At 40.0% G+C, this 26,878-nt stretch overlaps 1 long non-coding RNA gene across 1 annotated transcript; it reads left to right on the top strand.

Annotated features, from left to right (window-relative positions):
* The first annotated feature begins 268 nt into the window (after window positions 1-268).
* LOC125457063 (uncharacterized) lies at window positions 269-25,146 on the top strand. The gene is made up of 3 exons (XR_009446527.1): window positions 269-364; window positions 18,197-18,613; window positions 24,845-25,146. It is a non-coding gene; the product is annotated as an uncharacterized LOC125457063 (long non-coding RNA).
* The last annotated feature ends 1,732 nt before the right edge of the window (window positions 25,147-26,878 follow it).

Raw genomic sequence — 26,878 nt, 5'->3', positions numbered from 1 at the left:
AGTGAAGCAGTATAATTCTGTTGTGTGCAGACTGGATAGCTGGCTTGGTGACATTCTTATGTTTTTTTTTTCAAAAGTTAATTCTTCTTGAGGAGCTGATCCCCACCCTTAGCAAGGGCTCACTTCCCCAAGACAGTTTTCTGCAATGCCGAAAAAAAAGTTTTGTTTTCTCTCTCAAGGTTTTCTCCTTCCTCTGTAATGTCCTGATTTGTGGAATATATCACCATGATAACGTTGCGCTGTGATCTTCAAGCTCTGAATGTTTTTGTATCAATTGTGTAAAAACACTGGCTGCTGCTTGACAGGAATTTCAGAAATCTCCTGCAGACATTGTTTCTCAGCGTCTAAGAGCTGGACTGTAGCGGTATGTTGAAAGTGGTCAAACCACTCCAATTATTGGTGCCTTTTACGGTGTTTGAGTTCCTTTCACTGTGACATTAAACTATTTCTACAAGTTTAAAAGTATAAAGGTGGCAATGATCTACTTCTGAATTTAGGACTTGGATTTCCCTAGATAGCTTCTTACTTAATGCTTGTAAATGTTAAACTTCCTCTTTCTGTGCCTTTTCTGAGGTTTGGAACTTTCCCTCTAATATGTGCAGCGCCTGTTGACGCACTCTTTACATGATTGTAAAGATGTTTTATAGAGTCATAGAGGTCTATAGCACAGGAAATGGCCCATTGGCCCATGAAGTCTGTGCCAATCAAAAACAATTACCTAATTATTCTAATTCTGATTTCCAACACTTGGCCAATAGCCTTGTATGCCTTGGCATCACAAGTTCATATCTACATACTTCTTAAATGTTGATTGTGTGGTGTTGGCTTCTGCTGCTGCAGGTGGGGCATTCCCTACACTACCTGAAACTCCTCTGTATTACTTTGTAGCTTTTCAAAATATTTTGTTTGTAGGATATTCTTGCCACTGACTTGCCCTGAGTTTATTGTCCATCCATAGTTGACCAATGGTTAGGTAAGAGTCGACACCATTTCTGTGGACGTGGCATCAAATGTGGGCCATACCAATCTTTGGGCAACAGATTCCCTTTGCTAAAGGATGGTTATGAACTGGATGGGTTTTTACAACTGTGATCACATGGTCACCATTGGGTTGGCCTTCATTTGCAGATAGTATTGAATTCAAATTTCATCATCTGCTATGGTGGGATTTGATCCCAAATTCTCAGTACCTTGATGTGGGATTCCAGATTATTAGTTTAGTGATATTAGTGTTATACACAACTTGCCCTGAATTATTAAGTTTTGACTTCCATGATTGAAGATCTCTATCCAGCTCTGAAATTTAGACATTTCAGAAGTTGTGGTCACTTCAGTCAACTTAAAACTATTTTGCAGTTCCTTCAGCTTCCATTGTTCCTCAAATTGCTATCACGTTCTGTTCCTCTTCCCTGTATTGGTCCAGCGATCTACGTAGGGAGAAGTGACTTCATCTACCTGTGGTTTTAGCCACTGCATCTTTACCTTTTTTTTATATACAAAAGGGAAATGCTCCTCAAAGGACACAGCTGGGTTTTCCAAAAAAGTGGCACCTGACTGCCTGAGTATAGTTAAGTTCAAGTTTGCAATCTTGACAAAATGGGTAATCCAATTCTCAGTGAGTCCTGAGAAATCAAAGATAACAAAGTGTGGAGCTGGATGAACACTGCAGGCCAAGCAGCATCTCAGGAGCACAAAAACTGACGTTTCAGGCCTAGACCCTTCAGCGTGCTCTGATGAAGGGTCTAGGCCCGAAATGTCAGTTTTTGTGCTCCTGAGATGCTGCTTGGCCTGCTGTGTTCATCCAGCTCCACACTTTGTTATCTTGGATTCTCCAGCATCTGCAGTTCCCATTATCCCTGGGAAATCAAAGCAAGGTTCAGGATGTCCTGTAGTGGCTTGTCATTTCTTCTTGTGAATTTTAGCTCTTTTTGATAAACTTGAAAGGTGAGCCTTATGTTACTGCAGGACAAGGGATGTAGCACAGAGGGACTTGGGAGTCTTTATTTATAAATCACAAAAAGTCAGCATACATGTTCAGCAACTTAGCGAGAAAGCAAATGGAATGGAATATAAAATCAGGGAGACCTTGTTAAAACAAAACTACATGAAGAATCAGTTAGACTGCCCTGGAATACTGTGAACAGTTTTGGTCACCTTATCTAAGGAATAGTCTATTGGCATTGGAATCAGTCCAGAGAAGTTTCACCCAAGCATCGGGGTAGGTTTCTTATGAGGAGGGATTGAGTAGGTTGGGCTTGTACATATTGAGTTTAGGAGAAAGGAAGGAGACCTTGTTGAAACACATTAGATTCCCAAGGGATTTGACAGTGTAGATGGTCAGGAGTGTCTTGACCCAGAGGCCATAATATCAGAAGAAGGAGTTGCCCATTTAAGACAGAGAGAAAGAGGTCATTTTTATTCTCTTAGAGTAGAGTGAATCTATGGAATTCTCCACCAGAGGGAGCTGCAGAGACTGTATCATTCAATTCTTGAGATGGGCAGATTTTTAATCAGTGAGGGAATCATGGGTTACAGGGGAAAAGCAAGAAAGTGGAGTAGATGATTATCAGATCAGCAATGAGCTTTTTGAATGGCAGGGCAGACTCAATGGGTGAATGGCCTACTTCTGCTCCTATGTTTTATGGTCTGATGGAATATCAAGAACGAGGGGCAACTATTTAAAAGTCAGAGATTGCCCACTTTAATCAGAAGGGACTTGAACTTTTTTTAGTTAGGAGACGTTAGAGCTCTTTTCCTGAAAAGCAGTAGAAACAGAATCCTTGAATATTTTTAAGACAGAAGTGGGTAGCTTCTTGTTTATCAAAAGGGGAAGGTTATCAGAAATGGGTCAGGATGCAGATTTAAAGTTACAATCAGATCTGCCATGATCTTATTGAATGGTGGAACAGATTCCAGGGACAGAATGGCCTACACCTTCTCCTGGTTCAAGTATATGTTCATATCAATTTGAATAAAGGACAGCCTAAGAACATTTTTCCTGAACCATAACCTAGCCTCCAAAATAAATCCTGTGTCCAATTTGTAAATTTTCCTAATATTTACCACAATATTTGCATTTCAGAATGCATCCTATAGATTTGTGCAATCATGGGAGTCAAAATCTTGCAGTGAGCCTGCCACATGCCCCAGAAAGAGTTTATCTTGCCCCTCTATGTTCCCTACAGTTAGGATGCCTGCAGTCTTCTGTGGTTTGTGTTCTTTCTGTTGATGCTAAAGTTGTAACTGGTGTCTCTTTTCACACTCACAACTCTCTATAAGACTGATTGGTTCAACTTTTTTCACTAGAATGTAGGAGGTTAACGGGTGACCTTACAGACGTTATAAAATAACTAGAAGTTTTGATCAGTTGAAGTGGCAGATTTCAAGGCAAGGCATATTTATAAGGTGAGAGGGGAAAGATTTAAAATAAACATGAAGGGAAAATTTTTTTACACAAGGAATGAATTTCTAGAGAAAGTGGTAGTTGACAAATAATTAAATAAGAAACATTTAGAAGGATAATAGGAACTGTAGATGCTGGAGAATCGGAGATAACAAGGTGTAGAGCTGGATGAACACAGCAGGCCAAGCAGCATCTTAGGAGCAGAAAAGCTGACGTTTCAGGCCCAGACCCTTCTTCAGAAATGGGGGAGGTTAAGGGGATTCTGAAATAAATAGGGAGAGAGGGGGAGGTGGATTGAAGATGGATAGAGGAGAAGACAGGTGGACTGGAGACAAACAGGTCCAAGAGGCGGGGATGGAGCCAGTTAAGGTGAGTGTAGGTGGGGAGGTAGGGAGGGGATAGTCAGTCCAGGGAGGGTGGACAGGTGAAGAGGGAGGGATGAGGTTAGTAGGTAGGAAATGGGGATGTGGCTTGAGGTGGAAGGAGTGGATAGGTGAGAAGAAGAACAGGTTAGGGAGGTGGGGACAAGCTGGGCTGGTTTTCGGACATGGTAGTGGGAGGGGAGATTTTGAAGCTTGTGAAATCCACATGGATACTATTGAGCAGCAGGGTTCCTAAGCGGAATATGAGTTGCTGTTCCTGCAACCTTCGGGTGGCATCGTTGTGGCACTGCAGGAGGCCCAGGATGAACATGTCGTCTGAGGAATGGGAGGGGGAGTTGAAATGGTCCCTGCAGCCATGATCTTATTGAATGAAAGAGCAACCTCAGTGAGTCTAATTCAGTACCTATTTCATACAGTAGTGTCTGTCAAACTGCAGCACCATGCCTTGACACAATTGTCTTAATTAAGCTAGCTAAAGTTGAGTGGGGCTGAGCCAGATTCAAAGGAAACAGAGGTAAGTGGCAGTAAAAGCCTAAAGTGAAACACATTGGCAGTATTGTGTAACTGGTAAACCACAAGGCCAGCCCAATAATCCGAAACCAGAGGTATTTGGAAATGCCTGAAGAAACACCCAATGGTGTAAATGGTTAGTAAGTAATGGATTTCAACACCCACCAGGGACCAAAAGCTTAAGCTGAAACTGAAAAAAAGGGCATAAAGGAGATGATGGAAAACATGACAGACAACAAGAAACAGGAAGATCAATCAGCCACAATGAGTAAGACATTAGAAATTAGAAGTGTTTATGGTGATGTGGAGGAAGTGAGCACTCAGAAACTCAACAAGAGCAAATGTGTAAAAACAAGATACTGCCCACGCCATTAAGAAACCATTAAGTGGGCACTCATAGCGTCATAGAGTCATACGGCATGGAAACAGACCCTTTGGTCCCACTAAACATAATCCCATCATGAACTAGTCCCACCTGCCTGTGCTTGGCCCATATCCGATAGGGGGAGGTGGATTGAAGATGGATAGAGGAGAAGACAGGTGGAGAGGAGACAGACAAGTCAAAGAGGTGGAGTTGGTTCTGAGTTCCAACTGCGCTTATGACCAAGTCCATTTCAGTTATGCTTAATAGATATACTTGGAGTAAAGGCATTATTAACTTTATACTCCCGGCCTGTGTTTCGCATTCCTCAGCCAGGAAAACATTTAGTGATTACTTACCTTGTCAAGTATTCTATATTTAGTATATACTTCATTTTTCTAAAAGAAAGGAATAAAGGCCTCGTGTATTGAAAAATCCCCTCAATTCACGAACTGGTCTAGTGAACATTGTACAAACTACTTCCAACACAACAATACCATTCCTTAGATAGGACAGCAAAACTGCACACAGTCCTCTTAATGTTCACTAATGTTCTGTAGAATTGCAGAGAAACCTCTTTACCTTGACACTCCAATTTATTTGTAACAAAAACCAATGCACCATTTGGTTTCCTAATTGCTTGTTTTATGTGTACATTAAGTCTTCTACAATTTGGGAACAAAGACACCCAAGATGTTACTGAACGTAACAATTTCCAATCTCTCGCTATTCAAAATTGGTGTAATTGTTATCTTCCTATATGAAAAACTTCATACTTTGCCCTATTGTGTTCCATCTTTCCAATCACCATTCAATGTACCTCCTAAATAAACTTTTCACATCCTCCTCCTAGATTTGTAGTGGAGTTCCCCAGGGATTGGTTATAGTCACCCTTGCTTTCTTGATAAATATTGATGACCCAGATCTTAGTATGCAGAGGAGAATATCAAGGTTTGCAGATGATGTGAAACTTGGAAAAATTGTAATTTATGAGGAGGACAGTGGAGAAATCCAAAAAGACATTGACATGTTGGAGGAGTGGATGGATAAAATGGCAAATGGAGTTCAATGCCCAGAAGTGTGAGGTGGTGCATTTTGTTAGGATGGACACCGAAAGGCAATATAAAATAGGCTATGCAATTCTAAAGGGATTAAGGAGCAGAGAGAAACTTGGTGAACTTGCGCACAGATCACTGAAGATACAGGTCACGTTGAGACAGCAATTAACAAAGCATATTGTATCCTTGGCTTTATTAATAGGGACATGGAGTGCAAAAGCAAGGACATGAAGTTGAACTTATACAAGACATTTGTTAGACCTCAATTGGAATATAGTTTGATGTAACTCATTATAAGAAGAATGTGAACACGTTGAATTCTTATAAATGCAATTTACACAAACGAATCCAGGGATGAGAAATTTCAATTATGCGAATAAATTAAAGATATTGGGACACTCACCTTGGAGAGAAGGGAGCTAAGATCAGGTCGATGGAGGTCTTCAAAATTATGAAGGGATTGGATAGAGTAGAATAAGGAGAAACTTTTCCCATTCATAAAAGTATCAGGTAGCAGAGGACACAGATTTAGGGTGAATTGCAAAAGACGCAAATGTGAGGTGAGAAAAAGACTTTTTCACACAAAGTGTGATCAGAGTCTAGAATGCATTACATGCAGGTCTGGTTCAGGTAGATTCAGTTGAGGCATTCAAGAGAGTATTTGAACAGAAAGAATGTTCCAGTCATGGGAAAAATCAGGAGATTGGCATCTGGAAGTGAAGCTTGTTTTAAGAGCCAGAGCAGGCATGATCGGCCACATAGCTTCTCTTTGTTTTGCAACACTACACTGACTTTGCAATTCATCATTCACAGTCCCACCTAACTTTGCATAATCAACAAACCTGGATACTATACAATCAGTACCCTGATCTCAGTAAGACCAAAAACAGATAAAGACTAGACCAACAGGAGAAGTCAGACCACCATAAATCTGAGTTGGTTCCAGTATAGTAACAGACTATGGATGGAAACTTCTAGGCGTCTGACATGATGGATTATGGAATGTATAGTATCATAGAATTTTCCATTACATTCAGCCCATCATTTCTCTACTGGCTGCTGAAAGAGCTACCAAACTTGTCACATACTCAAGCCCTATCTCCATAGAATTAGCCCAATTTGCCAACCTTTCATTGTATCTAAAATCCCTCATTCCTAGTATCATTCAAGTAAATCCCCTTTACACTCTTTCCAAGGCTTTAACCTTCTTTCTTAAATCAGGTGATTGCAACACTCCAGATAAGGTCTAACCAATGACTTGTAGTGATTTTGCATTACTTTCATGCTTTCATACTCTATGCCATGTATAAACACAAGGATTATATATGCCTTCATAACATTACAGCCTTGGCTTAAACAAGGACAAAAGACCTGAATTCCGGAGGTGAGGTAGAGTGACAGTCCTTGACGTCCAGTCTGTATTCAACAGAGTGCGGCATCAAGGAGCCGTAGTGAAACTGGAAACAATGACTATTAGGCAAACTCTCCACTAGTTGGTGTCATACCTGGCATATAGTAAGATGGCTGTGGTTGTTGGAGGTCATTCATCTCAACTCCAGGACATCTCTTCAGGAGCACCGCAGGGCGATATCCTGGGCCGAATTATCTTCAGCTGCTTCATCAGTGACATTTCCTCCAACATAAGGTTTGAAGTGAGGATGTTCACTGATGATTGTACAGTGTTCAGTACAATTTGAAACTCCTCAGATATTGAAGCAGCCCATGTTTAAATACAACAAGATCTGGATGATATTCCAGGCATGGGCTGACAAGTAGGAAGTAATGTGCATGCCACACAAATTCCAGGCAATAAGAGACAATCTAACAACTGCTCCTTGACATCCAATGCTGTTACCATCAATTAATCTCCCACTATCATCATCCTTGGGGTTATCATTGACCAGAAACTCAACTCAACTCATCACATGCACAGAGTGGCTACAAGAGTATGTCAGAGGATAGGAATACTGAGGCAAGTAACTCACCTCCTGACTCCACAGAGCTTGTCCACAATCTACAAAGCACAAGTCAAGAATCTGATGCAATACTCCTCACTTGTCTGAATGGATCTGCTCCATCAACACGATCCAGGGCAAAGCAGTCACTTGATTCACAGCCACCCACATCCTTTACTACTGACACTCAGTAGCAGCGGTCTGTATAGTGTACTATAAGGTGCACTGCAGAATTTCACCAAGGGTCCTCAGACAGCAACTTCCAAATCCAAAACCACTTCCATCCAGACGGACAAGATACATGGGAACATCACCACCTGCAAGTTCCCCTCCAAGGTACTCAGCATCCTGACTTGGAAATATATTCCTGTTCTTTCACTGTCGCTCGGTCAAAATCTTGGAATTCTAAAAATAAGGATATTGTAGACCAACCCACAGCGTGTGGACTGCAGCAGTTCAAGAAGGCAGCTCACCACCACCTCCACAAGGACAGGCAATAAAATACTGACCAGCCAGCAATATCTGTGTCCCAAGAGTGAATTAAGAAAAACAACTGTTTCAACTTGCCCATCCACCTTCAAAGAATTATGCACTTGAATGTGTACTCCCTTCAAAATTATACAGTTGAACTTGTATTGTCTATCCATGTTTCTTCTACTGAAATGCATTAACTCACATTTCTCTGCATTGGAATTCATCTGCCAGCTGTCTGCCCATTTGACCAACTTGTCAATGTCTCCCTGAAGTTGTTCAATATCATCATCACAATTCATATTCTCCTTAACTTAGTATCATCTGCAAATTTAGAAATTTTACCTTAACATCCACTCACAAATCGATTTTATAAATCAGAAAAAGCAGGGATCCAACGCCAATCCTTGGCGAGCACTGCTTTCAACTTGTCTCCAATCTGGGAAATGCCCATCTATACCTACGCTCTGTTTCCTATCTTTTAGCCATCTTCTAATACCAGCTGCCAAGGGCAATCAATCACAAGCATTTCTAGTTTGCTAATCGACCTGCCATGTGGCACCATATCAAAAGTTTTATGGAGGTATAAATATACAATGTCTACAGCAATACCCTCATCCACTGCCTGAGTCAGCTCTTCCAAGAACTCAATAAAATCAGTCGTGACCTACCCTTGACAAAGCCATATGGATTATCCAGTATTAACTTATTTTTCCTAATGGGTATATTTAGCTCATCCAGTATCATGGTCCCTATCAGTTGTCCTACTACCGATTTCACGCTAACAGTCTATAGTTTCCTTGGTTATCCTCTGCCCTTTTCTTAAACAATGGTGCTACATTTGTGATCCTTCTCTCCCCCAAGATTAATTCTATGTTCAGAAAGGCCTAGAAAATTTCTGTCAATAGTCCCATGATTTGCTCCCTTAACTCTTTTATCAATCTAGAATCCCATTGTTTCCAGCAACTTCTCTACTTGAAGTGCTTCCAGCCTTTTTGGTACCTGTTCTTTATCTATCATTCTACTGCTTAGTTGCTTACCAACCACATTTTCAAAAGTGCCATTATCACCATCTTTTACAACAAAAACAGAAATTTCTGGAGAAACTCAGCAGGTTTGGCAGCATCTATGGGAAGAAAGCAGAATTAACATTTGAGCCTGGTGACTCTTCATCAGATGCAAACTATGAAATCATCTTAGAGAGTGAATATGGTGTGTAAGATTATGTCCATGTATTTATCATCCTGATGACAAAAAAAAAGACAATCCTGGATTGCTTTGCAAATAAAGTCACTTTTTTAGTTCAAAGAAAGCCTGCACTTGCCAAGTCTTTCTGCAAGGCAAAGGTATCTGGAATGTGTCTGATTTGTTGTGCTTGGTACAATGTTAGAAAGACAAGAATACTGCGATAGAAGATGCACCTCAAAAGAACCCGCACCAAATGACAAGGAGTAAAACCAACAATACAAATAAATATGGCTTCATCTTTTCTCAAATGTCTAGCTCCAAGTTCAATCTGCACACATCGTTAACCAATACTCCATGCTGGCACTCCCATCCTTCCTCATCCATGCTTGAATGTTATAATCTCTATCTTTATACTCATTAGGGAGTTGCAAAAGAATGCAGGTCATTTCTCATTTATTGCACTGCAGCAAGATGCTTTCAGTGGTTGTGCTCCAGAAATCAAACAATAAGATGCTAAATTGCTTCTGTATATCAGACAGCAAAACAACAGATTGCAACCTACAGAATTTTCACATGGACTCTTCTGCACAACTAACATTTCCAAAATCAAAATGAAAATATATTGAGTTTAAAGGTTTGTTTTGCGAATGTTCCAGATAGTTTGAGCTCTGACAGAATTGCATTGTTTACAGATGTTTGTTGCTAGTTCGTTTGAATCTCTTGTAGTTTTGTGACACACATGATTGAATTCTCATTGAGTAGGGTTCAAAGCACTCTGAAGAACCATAAATTTAAATATATAACAGTAAATCAAACTATGATTGAAATAGAAAGTTATGAAGATACCCTGATAGCTAGCTTCATTATAAATGGCTGATTGCTACAGATAAATTCCTTGGTATACTGTAGTTCAGCTATGTCATGCCAAGATAACTATTAGATAAGTATCAAAAATAGGAAGTGTTGGAGAAACTCAGCAGGTCTAACAGCATCTGTAGAAGAAAACAGAGTCAATACTTTGAGTTCAGTGATGCTCCATCAGATGAAGGATCACTGGATTAGAAATGTTAACTCTGCTTTTCTCTCCATGGATGCTGCCAGACCTGCTGATTTGCCTCAGCACTTCCTGTTTACTTTTCAGATTTCCAGCAGATGCAGTTCTTCACGTTTATATAAAGATAAGTATTGTGTGGGAAATATTGAGCCTTGATGCCAATGCTAAAGAAAGCATGAAATGAGAAAAAGTGTTACATACAACATTCAAAGCCATTTTTGGTACAGCTTGTCCGGCATCCCACGCTGAGAAATGTGTGAGTGTGGTCAAGCAGCGTGAAAACTTTGATAGCAGAGGTCGGGTTGTAGTATCACAGAGCCAGTAAAACTAATTTGGTGTATGTTCTGGACACGTGTGCTTACAGAAGATACTGTTGGCAGTGTGAGTTGTGAATACACTGTGGATACCATTCGTTGGCAGTTTGCAATGTCAGTTTTAGCTATAAACTAAATAATCTATGGTTTGGGCCTCAAAAAATAAAAAGGAAATGACTAAATTTCAAGTTTTGCAAAAGCAGTTGAAAAATAAAGGAGGCAGGGAAGAAAGGCTCTTTAAAATAGTCACTTTCATTCTAGTATGTCAAAAATATATTTTTATGATGATACAATTAAAGGGTTGCTTGGATATTAAACGCAATTAGCAAGTTTTCATTCACCCCTGGCTTCCATTCAAGAAACACTGCAGTCTCCCAGGATCTGAACACAATAGGGGTCAAAAATATCTTCGCAATATCACCTTTGTCGTTTGATCTCCGAAAGTTACACTGACCATTTAGACACTTTGACCACTAAATAAATGTGACTTCTGTGGCTTTTCCAAGATAATAAACAATGTAAAAGTAATTTCATAATTTCGAAATGTTTTACTTTTTAAACATAATTTTACTTTCTAAAAACTAATAAGGTATCAAAAGCATCACTCCCTTCTCTCCTCGATACACAAAGTCCAATGATTTGGTCTCTGAGTTGTCTTGACTCAGGACGATATTGTAGGTACATTTACAGAAGGGTTCCTCAGGGTGTCAACATTGGAGCAGTTCATTTGAGAAATCGGAGTGGTCATTCATAAACAAAATTCAATATTGTTCAAAGGCTTTATTGGTTCAATAGAAGTTAATTATAAAAAGAAAAATCAAGGGTAGTTAGTCTATCCAGCAACAGTTGCATTTACTGTTTTGACTACAAAATCTTTTAACCATCATTGGCAGCATTAACAAGTGATAGCAAAACCCTACTGGAATTCACAATCATGAGAATCTCTTACAGATCATAGATAAACTTTATTTGCATCCTTGATGAGGCAACATGGTTAATGCTGGATTTACACCTAAAGGAACAGATGAGAAAAGTACTGATGGCATGTACTTAAACACGTTATTGTAGTCGCATGCACATTGGCAGAATTTTGACTCACTTTTAAAGAGGCAATGGAAAGTATGGATCTTCACTTAATGGGAACCTCCTCGACATGATAGAACTCAATGCTAAGTTTGATCCATTTCTTGATGATCATATAAAACATGATGGTAGCGGTAGCTCTGAGAAGCCTTGATTATTATGTAAAACAATATGTGTTGAACGCATCCAGCGTATGGCTGAAAAAATAAGATCTATTTTGTATGACTTGAGAAAAGCAAAATACTTCAGCTTGTTGGCTGCCTAGATGCTGCAATTTTCTTTTGCCATTGTGCAACAGATGTTCAATTTCTTCTCTGCCTCTATGACATGCTGGACATACTTAATGTGGTCCTGGTTCCATAAGCATTTCCGTTGACACTGAGTGGGAAGCACATACAAAGACTATGTGATCCAAAAATTGAGAATTATGAATCAATTATTGATGCTTTTACTCATCTTTGAACAAATGACAGTTAAAAAAAGGGTCTTAAAAGGCCAGAAGCAAGCATTCTGCAAGGAAAATAGAGGAATTCAAGCATATGGTCATGTTATAAATAAGGAAATGTTTGTTGGTTCATTTACACAAAACCAGCAAAGCCCCACATGATGCACAGATTGTCCTTAGTTCACATGCAAAGCTTTATGTGTCACTCTACAGTGTATTGAAAGATGCCTGAGAATATTTTGGTGAAATTAAATTTAAAGCAAAGAAAATCTGCCTGATGTAGACTACAAGTTGCAAGGGCGCAAGTTGCAATGGTGGCTCAGTGGTTAGCACTGCTGCCTCATAACACCAGGAACCTGGGTTCAACCCAGCCTTTGGCAGCTGTCTGTGTGGAGTTTGTATATTTACCCTATGTCTGGGTGGGTTTTGTTTGGTTTCCTCCCACAGTCCAAAGATGTGCAGATTAGGTGGATTGGCTATGTTAAATTGCTCATAGTTCCAGGGATGTACAGGTTAGGTGGATTAGCTATGGGGGAAAAAAATGCAAAGTTACAAGGGATAGAGTAGGGGATGAGCCTGGATGGGATGCTTCTCAGAGAGTCAATGTGGACGTGTTGAGCTACATGGCCTATTTCCACCCTTCAAGGATTCTATGAAATGTACAAATAAAATAGAAAAGAATTTTTAAAACGTCAAAATGGTGATACTTCTAATGTTGATGAGCAGCCTTCTCCAAGAGACAGGTTTTAATTGAAAGTATTCCCATGGTGAATGCATTTGAAATGAATTTAAAGAAAAGTCAAACATCTACAAAAAAATGTGACAAACAATTTTTCATTTTTGTTTGGTTTAGCAGCATCAGAACACCAGCAGTGTGAAGGTTTAATGTTTCTGATGCAAGATTATCCTGACAATGTTGTTTTTAACTGCATTGGAAAGATAAAGCACATCTCAGTTTATATCAAGGAAAACTATTCAGAAATGCCACTAAGACCTGAATCAAATCTTAATTGAAGATACGATTCAGTTGGCGTTTCCAAATGCCAGAGCAATGATTGCCATTTATATAAATGATTTTGGATGAGAATGTAGGAAGCTTGGTTAGTACGTTTGCAGATGATACCAAAATTGGATGGAGAGTAGAAAGAGAGGAAGATTATCTAAGGTTGCAAAGGGACCTTGATCAATTGAGCCAGTGGGCTGAGGAGTGCAAGATGGAGTTTGATTTAGATAAATGCAAGGTGTTGCATTTTGGTAAGATGAACACAAGCAGGATTTACACAGTTAATGACAGGGCACTAAGAAGTGTTGTAGAACAGGGAGATCTAGGGGTTCAGTTCATAGTTCATTGAAAGTTGTGTCACAGGTATACAGGGTGGTCAGGTGTTTGGCATGCTTGCCTTCCTTACTCAGACCAGTGAGCATAGGAGTTGGGACATCATATTGCGCTTGTACATGTGTTGGTGAGGCCATTTTTGGAGTACTATATATAGTTCTGGTCTCCCTGCTGTAGGGAGGATATTATTAAATTGGAGCGGGTGCAGAAATAATTTACAAGGATGTTACTGGAACTGGAGGGTTTGATTTATAAGGAGAGGTTAGATAAGCTGGGACTTTTTTCACTGGAACATAAGAGATTGAGGGGTGATCTTATAGAAGTTTATAAAATCACAAGGGGCTTAGATAAGCTAAATAGCAAAAGTTTGTTTCCCTAGGGTTGGAGAGTTCGAAACTAGAGGATATAATTTGAAGGTGAGAGGAGAAAGATTTGTAAAGGACCTGAGTTCTCAAGAATATGAGCATTATGGTAGCCCCTGGGTACTGTGCTCCTAAGAAGGGGTAGTGATGATCATAGATAACTTGTACATTGGTGGAATGGGACTCTCTTTCTGTTGATGAATTCAGTTTAGGTATGATATGGGCCTCTCAGAGTGATATGTAGGGAGTCTATTGCACCCTACTCCTGGGTGAAATCAGTTATGTGCCTGAATCAGTCACCCAGGCTGCAGCACCGACATTATCACATGGGAATGAGATAAAGTGGTGTGATCTGAACAAGCAGCATCAGTAACTGTCTTGGCAAATGAGAGTGATAATGGGAACTGCAGATGCTGGAGAATCCAAGGTAATAAAATGTGAGGCTGGATGAACACAGCAGGCCCAGCAGCATCTCAGGAGCACAAAAGCTGATGTTTCGGGCCTAGACCCTTCATCAGAGCAAATGAGAGTTCAGGATTGTGAGAAACGACACATGTCCTCAATGGCTTCTTAGAAGGAGCCAGTTGCAGAAGGGTTTAGTGCAGATGAGACCTTGACTGTCATAAGGACACACTGGCGTCCCATTCTTTCCTAGAGGTCCCACTCCAGCATGTGGCATAGTTTTGAGGTAATGTCCAGGGACATCCTCAGCTTGCTGTGACACTGTGTCTTGCCTGTCTGGAGGAAATGGCAAAATGGCTTCCAGGGTGATAAATTTTGGCCTTCCTGTGCATCCTGGGGTCCTTCAGATGTGACCTCTTCATGTGGAAGCTTTACGGCATCAGGGCTTGCTGGTACATCTGTTGCTCTTCACTTTTTCTGAGCCTTCATTGCTTCACAACAAGAGCAATGGTAGCCCCTGGTCTGACTAGATCTATCAGTTATAGTTGCAATTAACTTGTGGGGAATATAAGAAACAGAACAGGCCCTTAGTAATGCAAGCAGTCAGCATTCACATCACACATATAATCCTCCGGAGCACCACTCGGGCATGGAATGTCTCCACATGTTTCTTTAACATTGCACCTTATTTCAATAACTGCATTTGCAGTCACCTTGCAATGCACCATTAGGAGATTGTCAGTACTCCATAAGATCTTATGCTCCCATCCCTACATCACCCAAAAAGCCATCACGCATATAAAAGGATGTTGCAGCATACTTCAGGTCTTAGAATCATAGAGTTAAAGAGATCTGCAGCACAGAAAAAGGCCCTTCAACCGTTCGCATCCACGCCGATCAAAAACAAGTACCTAACCATTCTCTTCCCATTTTTCAGCACTTGGCCCATAGCTTCATATATCTTAGCACCACAAATACAGATCTAAATACTTCTTAAATGTTAAGAGGGTTTCTGCCTCTATACTGTTAGAGGCAGTGAGTTCCAATTCCCACACCCACTGGGTGAAAAGGTTTTTCCTCCCATCCCATTTAAATCTCCTGCCTTTAACCTTAAATCTACGTCCCATGGTCATTGACCCCTCCACTGAGGGGAAACGTTTCTTCCTGTTTACCCCATCTATGCCACTCTATACTTTATACGTCACAATCATGTCCTCACTCAATCTTCTTTGTTTCTAGGAGGCAACCTTAGTTTGTCCAATCTTGCTTCATAACCGAAACTCTCCAGCCCAGATAACATTCTGGTAAATCTCCCCTGCGCCATCTCCGCTGTTATCACATCCCTTCTATAATGTGGATTCCAGAACTGTACACATTACGCTACCTGTGGCTTAACCAATGTCTAATGCAATTCCAGTATGACATCTCTGCTTTTAAATTCTATATCTCAACTAATAAAGGCAAATAGCGAGTTTTGAGAAGATTTGTAGCTCAGGTTGAGGTTCTGGATGTGAGTTTGCTCGCTGAGCTGGAAGGTTAGTTTTCAGACGTTTCGTCACCATTCTAGGTAACATCATCAGTGAGCCTCCGACGAAGCGCTGGTGTTATGTCCCGCTTTCTATTTTCTATTTCAAATAGAAAGCGGGACATAACACCAGCGCTTCGTCGGAGGCTCACTGATGATGTTACCTAGAATGGTGACGAAACGTCTGAAAACGAACCTTCCAGCTCAGCGAGCAAACTCACATTCAGAATAAAGGCAAATATACCATATGCCTTCCTAACCATTTTATCCATTTTTTAAAAAATTCATTCGCAGGATAAGGGCTTCACTGGCTGGGCAGCATTTATTGCCAATCCCTAATTGCCCCCAGGGAAGTTAAGAGTTAACCACATTGCTGGGTCTGAAGTCACATGTAAGCCAGACCAGGTAAGGATGGCAGTTTCCTTCCCTAAAGGGCATTAGTGAACCAGATGGGCTTTTCCCCAACAATTGACAATGGATTCACAGTGGTCATTAGACCCTTAATTTCAGATATTTATTGAATTCAAATTCCACCATCCACTGTGGCAGGATTTGAAGCCAGGTCCCCAGAATGTTATCTGGGTCACTAGATTAACAGTCCAGTGATAATACCACTAGGCCATCACCTCCCTCTACCCTGATACCGTAAGTCACTGGTTAACATGCTCACCAAGGTTCCTGTGACCCTTGTTGCTTCCCAGTGTCCCACCATTCATCATGCATTCCCTGGCCTTATTTAGTGAAAGGAATCAATTCCATGCCCAAATGTAGTCAATGAGATCTTGCATTATCTTTGTCTGCTTTGTGACCCACAGAAGTCACTTTTAAGGTCTCCTGTGATTACTTCTGCTTCACAGAGATGACAATCTTCAATTTGCAATGGCCACTGACATGGTTGATATTGCTATTGATCTGCTTTTGCCTCCCACGCAGTTATACAATGCATGTCAGAGATAGTAAGAACTGCAGATGCTGGAGTCAGAGGTAACGCAAAGTGGAGCTGGAAGAACATGGCAGGCCAGGCAGCATCAGAGAAGCAGGAAAACTGACATTTCGGGTCAGGACCCTTCTTCAGAAATACATTGCATGTATTTCCCACGCACATTGATATAATTGCAAATGACAGCAAGCTGTACTCAGCAATTGAACGACTGATGTTATTTGCTTTGAAGGGCCTCCTGTCCACAACGGTGAAGCCCATGTGTTGGGACTGAAAACAGGCAAACATCCACTAACTATAGAATCCCCTACCGCTACTACTTCTCTGTTTGCTTCCCCTGCTTGAATGTTTTCCTGTGCCATCATTTTCTGTTCATTGTTTACATTGATTTGCATTTAGAAGTTGAGAAAACATAAAAGACAATGCAGGTCATCTTTGGCATTATGAGTCACTGGCTCGGCCCGGTACTTAAGGCATCCCCATGAACCTTCACATCCCTTTCTACCTGTGAGTTCTTAGACAGTTCATCACTTCTTGTTCCCATATGTTCTCACCCACTACCTTGAATTACAACTCCAAATCTCATCCTTACCCGTGAGCCTCTGCCCAATAGTTTAGTCCTTCCCACCACAATGATGTACCCTTCCCCTGTTGAGGCCACAATGGTGGTTAATTGCCAGTAGCACCCCCTTCTGCATCAATCCATATCCTCCCACACACTCCTATTTCTCCCTGATATGTCAAATGCCTCTCCTTCTATCTTTGTCCCTTCTGCACGTAAGGTTGCTGCCTCCAAACCTCAGCATGAGTTTCTCCACTTCCCTACAATTGTCTATTAGCAAGTCCCTTTGACTTTCATTCCTCTCACCCACAGGGACTGACATGGTTAAACTCTGAATGACTTGGACAGAAAGCTCCAACTGATAACTGACCAAACCCTTGAGGAGTCTGCATGCAGCTCACCTACTGACAAACTGCAAATTTGCTTCCGGCTTCCATTGGGCCTGTAGGATTGACCATGGCTCACTTCCTGAACTGTAGTGAGACAGTGAAATTGAGCAAAATGCATACAAATATTTCCCTTTCTGCTCACTGTCAACACTTGGCTGAAAAATTGGACTTTTTGATTTTAACACTGGGAAGGTCCTCACTGGTGATCTCACACAATTTTCCAAACTTTCTCACCATGATCCACATTGTGCAGGGGCTTGGAAGAATCTGCCCACAATTCTTTATGATTAACAATATCTCATGGCATATTATTTATAATAATGAAACTTCATCAAATACTTCTAATTCTTCTTTACTTTAAATATGTTATAGTAAATTAATTGCATGTGGTTTTGCTGTTTACAGCAGTTTGCTATTATATTTAAATAAAATGCATCACTTCTTATTTATGTTAGTCATTCCAGACACGCTCAGTGCAACATTGGTACCCCAGACCCTGGATAAAGTTGAAGGCGACTCTCTGGAACTGGTCTGTGAAGTGTCTAAACAAACATCACAGCACACACATGTAGCTGTCACATGGTTCATACGGAAGGGAAATCAGAGTCTCAAAATCATCTATCTCACACGAGATTTTGTTCTGGGTTCTGAAGCAAGATATAAACAAAGGCAGGAATCAGGAGATGTACGGCTGGACAAGATTGGGGTGACTTCATTCAAACTCACCATCTCCAAACTACAGGTGTTTGATCAGGGAGAGTTCTACTGTGAGGGTACAGAATGGATCCAAGACCCAGATATGTCCTGGTATAACATTACCCATAAAACCACTGAACATACTACAGTTCATATACAAGCAGCAGGAATACAGGGTATGTATTTGGATAAATATTATTCTGGCAATAGCCGGTGACGTCAATTGTATTGTTGTTCCAATATTTGAAAAGAGGTGTGTTTTTAAAGTACTTACAGATATCAGAATATATATGTATATATGCCCTATGGTTAGTAATAGTGTAAAATTCATAACCATACTGTTTAAGCCATCCCATTTAATAATGTAATCTGTACCAAAGATGCCAACTCTACTGTGACTAAATTTGATTTTGACCAAGTGCAAGCTTTAGTTCACAGAAGCGTTGAGGACAAACAGTTTTTCAGAGTTCACTTTATATTACAACATTGCCCATGCATCTTGTTTTACTTTTATCTAACTCTGCTTCAGTAAGTGATTTTCCTTTGGAAATCAGATCTTAATTAACTTGAACTGATCAATGTTTCAAGGCCTCTGTTAAATTAGGTCAAATCTGAAATGTAAGTTATTCAAACCTGTGGAGATTGGAACCAGCTGGATCTTGTTGACTATGAGATCCTTAGTTGGGGTTGTTAACCTGACCAATCAGGAAACCCTTGCTGGCCAATATAACCAGGAGATCTAGAATCTCCTCAGTTCAGAGGACTGATGTTGAGTTGATTGGTCACAGCCAGTGTACTGTGCACAAGTAAATAAAGAGTGACTGCAGTTATTTCAAGTACAAATATAGCCATGTTTAATTTTTAAATCTCAACTGTACATATAGGAGATTCACGCAACCAGCAAGCCACACCTATTTGGTTACAACATTTTCTTCACTGCATATGGTTGAGATGAATGGTTTTACATCTGAAAAATATACTTAACTTCTAAAATGTCATTGATGCTTTAAGGTATTAATACCTAATATTTCAAATCTGTTGACCTATTTAAAGGGCTGCCAAGCAAAAATATTTCAAAGCCAGATGAAAATTGGAATAATATTGAACTGGCTGCAGCCAGTGTAGGTTTGTGTTGTGCTATAACTGATCTACTGAATTGTCACCCTTCCAGAAATGGAAAGTTGACTTTTCGAAGCTCAGCTTTAAGATCCGAATAAGCCAACTAATCTCCTTCAAATTCTGGCTCCAACAGAACACTCACTTTGATCATTTGATGGCATTGAAAGATGAGAAGATTGCTCTTATAAACCCAATGCAGTAACTTTATCTTCGATTCATCCTCATTGCCTTCCCTCTGAAAAATCACAATTGTACTTATGTTCTGACCAGAGCACAAAATTATTTCTGAAAGGAATATGAAAAAGAAAACCAGATTACAATATTTTAGAAAGAAAACCAGATTACACTGTTTTAGTAAGAAACTAACTGCTGCTGGCATAGTTTGAGAAATCTAAATTTGCATTTTATATAATCCATTGATAATGAGTTCAGAAAAGGCAGAAATGGACATAAGTTTAGTTGCTGAATTAGGTTTTAACTGGAAAATTTACCAATTAATAAAATATAGGAATTATATTTTTTAAACAGTCCATGCATTCATCTGTGTGATATATAATTTCAGAAAACTTATTTCTTGCATCTGTTTTCTACAAGCCACTAGTCTTTTGTACATATTCAGGCCAAGTATATAACTGACCCTAGTTCACACATTATTTTGAGATATTATCTTCAGCTTTATTTCAATGTTTGTTGTGGACAAAGAAAAAGTCATGATTCTGAGGTTTATGCAGGCTATGATTATTCCCATGTGCAAGTCTGGCACAACTTCACTATCCTATCATCCATTTAAAGAAAACAATCCTGCTAATATTTCCGTTCTTTCTTCACACAGTGGTGCAGTTCCATAGCTGATGAATGCGCTTCAGCATCTTGCCCAAATGACCTATGTTCACACACAAGTCTTGTTCATTAGCACAGAATTGAACTAGAGAGAATCCCATCTTTATCTAATATCTATGTTCTTGCCCTTCCAGCAGAAATTATAGATCATAACAATAGGAGTAGACCATTCAGCCCCCTCAAGCTTGCTCAACTATTTGATTAGATCCAGGCTAACTTTAGCTATATTTACCTGATTTGGTACCATACCAAAGTCTCTCCAACTCTATTTTTATGTTTCCATTAGGCCCAGCCCCAACAGCTTCTTGAAGTAGAGAGCTGCAGGTTTGCACTTTTTTTTATAGAAACAACTTCTGATGGTGTAGTGCAAAGTTTGATTTTACCCTTCCCTTGTCTTATCCATTTTTTAAAAATAACAAATGATTTTGGTAAAGCAGCACCTGGTAGAGAGTATACTAACAGAATATCAAAAAGTCAAAGGACCCTTCTCATATTTAATGTAGAATGTAGTTTCTGGGAGAATGGTTTACCCCAGACCTTACTAAGTCCACTCCTTGTTCCAAGCTTCCAAGGAAATACATTCTATCTGCCCAATCAAATCCTTTAAGCTCTTGCAATACCTCAGTTACATTGCCTGTTAATTTTCAAATTAGATGGCATGGAAAAATTGTCTAAAGGGCTGTCATGGTGTGGCGGTATATCCATTCCTCTGAGCCAAGAGATCAGGGCAGCATGGTGGCTCAATGGCCCCATGGTTAGCACTGCTGCCTTGTAGCACCAGGGACTTGGGTTTGATTCGGCCCTTGGGTGACTGTCTGTGTGGAGTTTGCACATTCTCCCTGTGTCTATGTGGGCTTCCTCCAGATTCCACCCACAGTCCAAAGATGTGCAGGTTAGGTGGATTAGCCATGGGAAATTCAGGGATAAGGTGGGTGGTGGAATGCTCTTTGGAAGGGCAGTGTGAACATGATGGGCTGAATGGCTAGCTTCCTCACTGTAGATTTTTTATGATCTATGAGTCAATCTGGGTTTACAAATGCTCCAGAGATGCGTAAGCATCTCTGAGCAGGCTAAGTAGAAAATAGAGAAATGTTCTCTGAGCCAGGAAGCTTGGGTTCAGATCCCACCTGCTCCAGAGGTATGTAATAACATCTCTGAACAGGGTGGTTAGGAAACATTTAGAAAGCTTGTGTATGTGATTAAACAAATGATTTGATTTAAACTGTACTCAATTAGACAGCCATTAAAGACTTCCTGAGACATAGGCTACTGTGGTGAAATGGTAGTGCCCCTAACAGTGGCCAGCTTCTAGCCCTGGACATATACATAACATGCCTGAATAGTTTGAGTAAAATTTGATCATTTGGCCCAAGCAGACAAGAGGGTCAGTAGAACTCGAGTAAAATGACAGCATATATCCGACCAGATTTGTCTGGCTGTATCCTATACGATCTTAATTGGCAATGGTGGAGGGAGGGTATGCAAAATTAATTCAGAAAATGAACAAATGTGAAATAGGAATTGAAATAAGACTACTTAGTTCATCTTCTACTCATGAAAATCTTTCCATCTTAGATGTGCAGTCCAGAACGATTATAACTCTGATCCTAAAATAACATGTATTTGTGGAGTTGATGTGTCATCTTGATGAATTGGCTTGTCAGTGATCTTAAATTTGATCTAAGGCTATATATCACTGCAATTAGCTTTCTGTCTAATTTCAAAAAAGAAGTGAAACTGATCATTTCAACTGCTTCTTCTTTGTATTAATAAGGCAAATCGCAACATGTCATTTCCAAACATTAGCTCAGTATGAGAGAGAAATTAATAAGATTAGTCAATTTATTCATCCCAAAGTCAGATTCTTCCAAGAAGTACTTTAATATGGATATTTGAAATGGTTGTTTCTTCACAGTATTTAATTTTAGACGTAATAGTAATTCTATCCAATTCATGTCCAAAGCATTTTTTAAAATTTAGAGTTTTAATATCTTTATGTACATTAGTATAACATATCAATGTTGAAAAAATGATCTTTCATATTTGTCACCTTGAGGTAAACAGTGCTAAGTAAGTGCACATTCCCTAAATAATGCTGTCCAGAAGAATTCCCAATTTCAGCACGCTATATTTAATATTTCCACACCTGCAATAGAGATAGTCCAATTTAGTGTCTATTGCATCAAATTACAGGCAAAACTGAAACTTTCCAAATTTGTTATTTTTAAAATTAACCTGTTTTAATTGACATCTACAGGAGGTGCCCCAAAGGCAGTAACACCAGAAACACATCATAATGGCTTTTCTTCCTAATTTAATTTGGGCAGAAATCATAAAGCCATAAAGAGCTTGGTGTCAGATTTGCACCCAACTCTTCCAGATGAAAAGGCTGTGTACTCATTCACCACACCTTTATTGAAGCATTTATATTAAGAAAAGTGCAGAGCTTCTTTGTCTTTGGGAACAGGCTAAGACCTAATTCCACAATAAGCATCACCTCCTCTCACTTGGAGCTGATAACGTGCTAATACCTCCTTCATCATATGAGTTTCCCGCAAGATTAGAACTAAGAATAGACTGCAACTTACTTCATTGTGCAAAGATATTTAACAAATATCAATAGTACTTTAAATGCTCTGTGCACTCTGACTATTGTGTGTATCTGGGTGGCCTGAAAGGGTGGACTTGGAAACTTTTCCGACAGATCTGCCGACTGAGATCTGAGTGGTCTCTGGTAGGAGCTGGTATTTGTTCTAGTTTGTTAGTAATTAGTCATTTCTACAGGTGACATATATGTAGCATAGACCTCATTTAAAAATAAACAATTTCTCTGACTTAGTGTTAATGTAGGTAAACAGTCTTAAGGTAATGTCGTCCATTATTTTGCGATTAAGTATTCAAAGAATCATAGAATCCCTACAATGTGGAAACAGGCCTTTCAGCCCAACAAGTCCAAAGTGACCCTTGGAGCATCCCACCCAGACCCACACCCCTATAACCCACCAAATTTACGCATCCCTGAACACTATGGGCAATTTGGCATGGCTGATCACCTAACCTGCACATCTTTGGACTGTGGGAAGAAACCAGAGCACCTGGAAGAATTGTTTCTCAATTCAAGCCTCTTCTGCCTGAGATGATGGCCTAGTGATAGTGTAGTTAGATTATCAATCCAGAAATTTAAGTAATATTCCAGGGACCCCTGTTTGAATCCAGCCATGGCAGGCTTTGGAGTTAAGAGTAGGATGGTGACACTGTTTGGTTCACTAATGCCCTGTAGGGAAGGAAATCTGCTGTCTTTACCTGGTCTAGTCTACATGTGGCTCCAGATTCACAGCACTGTAACTGAATCACCACTGCTCTTTGAAATTACCAGAAAGCTTAAAAATAGCAAAGAATCTGGATGGACCACCTGGCTTCAACCTTGGCACAAGGAAATACAATAGCAGGATCTGTCCTGTTGTCCCTGCAGAATCCTTGTTACTAACATCTGAGGAATCATGCCTAATTTGAGACAACTATCTTACAGACTAGTCAAACAATAGCCTGACAAGCTCATACTCACATACCTGACAAGATATTGTCTCAGACAGCACCATCATTATTCCTGGATGTGCATGTCTCACAGTGAAATTCCATGGCTTCAGGATAAACATGGGCAAGGAAACCTCCTGTTGATTACTACTTACCACCCTCCCTCAGCTGATGAATCAGTGTTCCTTCATGTTGAACAACACTTGGAGGAAGCACTGAGGATGGTCAGGGTGCAGAATATACTCCATCTCCACCACTGATACTCTGTACACACTGTTGCTACCATTAACAAGATGCAGTGCAGAAATTCACAACAGATCCTTAGACAGCACCTTCCAAACCCAACACTGCTTTCATCTAGAAGGACAGAGCAGGGATCACCACCACCTACAAGTTCCCCTCGCAGCCACTCACCATCCTGACTTGGAAATATGTCACTAGGTTAAAATCCTTGAGCCTGAACCTTCTTGACCAGGGACAGAGACAGGGACTCTATCACCATGCCAAAATAATCTTCCTTTTTTTTGCAACACTTGGTTAGAGATATTGGGGATATGAGATTGACCTGAGTTATCTGGTTATGAGGTAAGACAGGAACAAGCAGAAATAAATAAGTAGAACTGATTATCTCTACTCAGAGACTGTCTAATAAATATCAATGGGTGCAGCTATACAAGAGATTCAGAATAACCCTTTTGGACTAATTGCATTCTACAACAGTTTTGTGGCAGTATACCTATCCAAAGAAAATTCTATCATAACAATGTGCCAGTTGCAGACGATTCTTGCAACAATATTTACTGAGTGTTTTACAGATATTTCAATCAACTTACATTGTCAATTCAAAGTCTTCAGTTCTCAAAAGGTTCATTTAACACAAAGTGTTCTCATGGGAGTACATTTTTCTGTTGCAGGCCGTAAAACAAGAGCAGATTCAAAGGGATCACAGATGCACATGCAAGCCTGGAATATGTTCTCCTTTCTCATTATAATCCTTCTGCTCAACTGAACAAAAAATGTGCTGTTGCTACACTGAGCCAAGAATGCACTTAACAGTTTCCTTCATATTTACCAATTTTATTGAGCATTGAAGAACTACATCGGTCAAAGAAATTCAAGCCACCACATTCTGTCTGGCAAAATTGTTTGTGGTTGGGGAGGGATGTATACAGTAAGCATATTCATTTTAAGCCAGAAATGTGGCAACCTTCTAGAGGGCATTTTCCTGTAATGGCATGTAGGATTCTTGCAAAAGCCATGGAGACCATTGAATAATAAATTTTAATGCTGCAGAATCAAGTTCCAGATCCTTCTTCCGTGATAGCATACTGTATTCACAGCACTGAAAGTTTCATGATGTTAATTGAAATTACAGATATATTCCTTAATATCATAGTGTTCCTTTTACAAGCAGTGTTCTTACTGGGCTGAGCTGTGTTCTAGGAATAAAACATTACTGTCTTTACCTCAGTGTTGCCTGATCACTGCAAGGTCTCCTCATATGAAACTCTATGTATAAAACCTCAAGTACAGATTAGTATTCAGTTGACTCCTATTCTGTCTGAAAGGGTGAACCAACTATCAAGGTGCCATGAGAAATGTAACTTCACTACGAATAACTGTTCTGACCTCTCCATCTTTGATCGTCTAGGCTGTTTTAACGGAAAACAACACAAATTTCGGGAACACATTTTTTTAGCAGAAATGCTACAGCCGACTGGTCAAAACATCAGTTAATCTCCTCACACGTTATTTCAAAACAGATGGGTCTGTGAATACAAAGTGAGCCTTTTGGCATTCAGGCAGCAATGGGGTAATGCTCTAGTGATGGAACAATCGCTTTGCCAGGATGGTGTCAAGTTTGCTTGACTGTCATTTTGGGGCCAAAGCACGTTCTTCCTACCTTGTTTTTTGTTTCTTTTTGTTTTTCACATTTCACCTTTTATTATTGTATCTTCTAATAACTTCCTCAGTTTCATGCAAAGTGATGCCTCTCAAGCTACGTAGCTAATTATCTCTTCCAAGTGGGGATAAATGTTTAAAGTCATGCATAGGCTATGGCTAACAAAAACAAAGTTGCTGGAAAAGTTCAGCAGGTCTGGCAGCATCTGTGAAGGAGAAAACAGAGATAACAAAGTGTGGAGCTGAATGATCACAGCAGGCCAAGCAGCATCTTAGGAGCACAAAAGCTGATGTTTCGGGCCTAGACCGATGGTGAAGGGTCTAGGCCCGAAACATCAGCTTTTGTGCTCCGAAGATGCTGCTTGGCCTGCTGTGTTTATCCAGCTCCACACTCTGTTATCTTGGATTCTCCAGCATCTGCAGTTCCCATTATCTCAGGAGAAAACAGAGTTAATGTTTTGGGTCTGGTGACTCCTCCTCAGAACTGATGTTGTTGTGCATAGGCTATGGCTAGTTATCAAAATTACCAATGCAATGTTTCACTGAGATGATCTTTCCACAATTCAACCCTTGGTGGTTTCTCCCAAAGCCTGCTTCCCGGCTATTAACTGAAACATCTCTCAACAAAAGGAGTTGGTAGTTCTATTTTCTGATTCATTCCTGCAGTTTTCTTCCTCTCCCTTTTGTTTTGCCGTGATCTGTCCTGTTAGGAAATTCACTGGCCTTTTAATTCTGACAGTCAAACGCTTGAAATCGGTGTGTTTTTACTCTTCACAAGTGCTGCCAATACTGCTGCATGTTCTTCAGGGTTTCAGTACCCATTGAATGTAGAATGTGGTGGTGCAGTGCTATTGTGACTGGACAAGTATGACAGTAGCTTCACATTCCATGCTGACAGATGGTAGAATTAGAATTCAATAAAATCTAGAATTAAATGTTTATTGATTTTCACAAAACCATTGCTGTAACAGACCAATTAGATAATTAGCGCCCTTTAGGGTGAGGAAAACTATCAGACTTTTCTAAAAACCAAAAGAACTGCGGAT

Source organism: Stegostoma tigrinum, chromosome 12 (assembly GCF_030684315.1).
Source record: "Stegostoma tigrinum isolate sSteTig4 chromosome 12, sSteTig4.hap1, whole genome shotgun sequence".
Taxonomy (NCBI): domain Eukaryota; kingdom Metazoa; phylum Chordata; class Chondrichthyes; order Orectolobiformes; family Stegostomatidae; genus Stegostoma; species Stegostoma tigrinum.
This window is presented reverse-complemented; position numbering and strand designations above follow the sequence as displayed.